The 2,345-nt window shown below is 41.9% G+C and overlaps 1 long non-coding RNA gene across 1 annotated transcript in view; it reads right to left on the reverse strand.

Annotated features, from left to right (window-relative positions):
• Window positions 1–2,135, reverse strand: part of LOC137616683 (uncharacterized) — a 6,066-nt gene extending 3,931 nt beyond the window's left edge. Inside the window, exon 1 of the long non-coding RNA XR_011039480.1 lies at window positions 1,645–2,135. This is a non-coding gene — a long non-coding RNA (uncharacterized lncRNA). The remainder of the gene's footprint in view (window positions 1–1,644) is intronic.
• Window positions 2,136–2,345: the final 210 nt, after the last annotated feature.

A 2,345-nucleotide genomic window follows, 5' to 3' on the forward strand; every position in this document is an offset into this window, starting at 1 on the left:
GTAACATGACTAAGCAAAAAAATGCAAAACAAATAAAAAGGGGGACTCGTGGAAAAATGGCCATTCTAATATACGGCATTTCAGAAAAAAAAAATTTCAGCCACGTGCTAGGCAAACCATCAAGGCATATTTTCCGACAAATAAACATATAAATGAAATATTACTCTGTGATAGTTCCTTAGTACGTAGTAATTTTGAAAGAAATGGGAAAAAACGAAAAAATGGCAATCACAGGAAAATCGAACACATACTTATATATATGCCATATCTGGCTAAAAAAAAAATAGGCATGGGTAGCCAGATCATCTAGAAACACTTTCCAACACTATAAAAATATAAGTTTTGCGACACTACTTGCCAATTCCTTACGGTAACATGACTAAGCAAAAAAATGCAAAACAAATAATAAGGGGCACTCGCGGAAAAATGCCCAACATTCTAATATACGGGATCTCAGATAAAAAAAAAGACATGCACGTGTTAGCCCAACCATCAAGGCACACTTTCTAACACATAAACATGAAAAAAAAATCAATAATATACGGCAATTCCTTACTACGTAGTAAATTTTTACAAATATTGAAAAAAAAACAGAAATTGGCAACCGCAGTTAAATACCCAATATACCAATAACTACGTCGTATCTGACAAAAACAAAATCACGCATGGGTAGCCAGATCATCTAGACACACTTTCCAACACTAAAAAAGCAAAAGTTTTACGACACTATTTCGCAATATCTTACGGAAAAATGACTTGGCAAAAAAATGAAAAAAAATGAAAAAGGGACACTCGCGGTAAAATGCCCGACATTCTAATATACGACATCTCAGATAAAAAAAAAGACATGCACGTGTTAGCCCAACAATCAAGGCACACTTTCTAACACATAAACATGAAAAAAAAATGAATAATATACGGCAATTCCTTACTACGTAGTAATTTTTACAAATATTGAAAAAAAAACAGAAATTGGTAACCGCAGTTAAATACCCAATATACCAATAACTACGTCGTATCTGACAAAAACAAAGTCATGCATGGGTAGCCAGATCATCTAGACACACTTTCCAACACTAAACAAGCAAAAGTTTTACGACACTATTTGGCAATATCTTACGGAAAAATGACTTGGCAAAAAAATGAAAAAAAATGAAAAAGGGGCACTCGCGGTAAAATGGTCCTCGTGGTGATGAACGACATTTTAACTAAAAAAAAAAACATGCACATGGTAGCCAAACAATCCACCAAGACTTTCCACAACTGATAACCTATACAAGTTGCACCATTCTACGACAATTTCATAATACGTAATAACTTTGATAATTATGCAAACTACCTCAGAAGGGTAAACTCGGACGCGAACGACCCCGATGCGTCTCAGAAATCGGGGAAGGAGTACAGCTACAGCAATGCACATCTGGACACTACTAGAGCGTGTAGGGGAGACACCTCCTGCAGGTCGATCACCCACAAATTCAGTCACAGGGGTGAGTCACGTGAGAAAAACCTGTTTTTTTTTGACGCTCGGGGTCGCAAACGACCCACCGTACCTATCCAGGGTTAAACGAAACCTCACTCGACTTGCTTTTCCACAACCTTTATTACATAAAATATTTAGTTTAGGAGAAATAGAATACTCACCTCCTCCAGACGTTTATCGTAGACTATCTATCTTGGCTGTAAACAAAGGAGAACTTCACAGCATTCTTGATTGGAGGCGACTTGTAATCCGAGTGCAGAGATTACCTAATTGTCTTGTGCCAAGTAATGTCACCCCAGCTTTGTTACTCTCAATGACTGCTTGACGTAAAGGTCGGAGATCCTCTTGTGTCAGTTGCCTGGGTATGGCTGGGGGCGTCAGTGGCGGCGAGTTGAAGGTGCAACAGACCTTCTGCCGGTGGTGGTCTGCATATCTGCAGGAGACGAACGTCCTTCAAGTGCAGCAGACGCTGTTACGGCTGCGCAAACTCTGGATCTGCGTTCACTCGACCCCGATACGCAATATACTGAAAAATCATAACTGCGAACCTCAGAGCAAGACCGGGAGGGACAGCCGCAAAAGAGGAGAGATGACGTTGCCTGCGTTGTCGCTAGAGGACAGAGGTGGACTGTGGCTCTGGGAGTCTGCAGACTCTGCCTGGTCACCGTGGTGACTCTGTCTGGCCGCACTTCTGGCAGTGAGGAGGGAGGGAGGCGGGGGGAGAGAGATATCTCAGTTGCGTGTGGTAAGGGGCAGAGGAGCAATGCGGAGGGGAAGGGGAGGAGGAGAGCAATGTACAGGGGGAGGGGAGGAGGAGGGGAGAACAATGTGGAGGGTCGGGGAAGGAGGAGGGGAGAACAAT

Source organism: Palaemon carinicauda, chromosome 22, assembly GCF_036898095.1.
Source record: "Palaemon carinicauda isolate YSFRI2023 chromosome 22, ASM3689809v2, whole genome shotgun sequence".
NCBI lineage: Eukaryota > Metazoa > Arthropoda > Malacostraca > Decapoda > Palaemonidae > Palaemon > Palaemon carinicauda.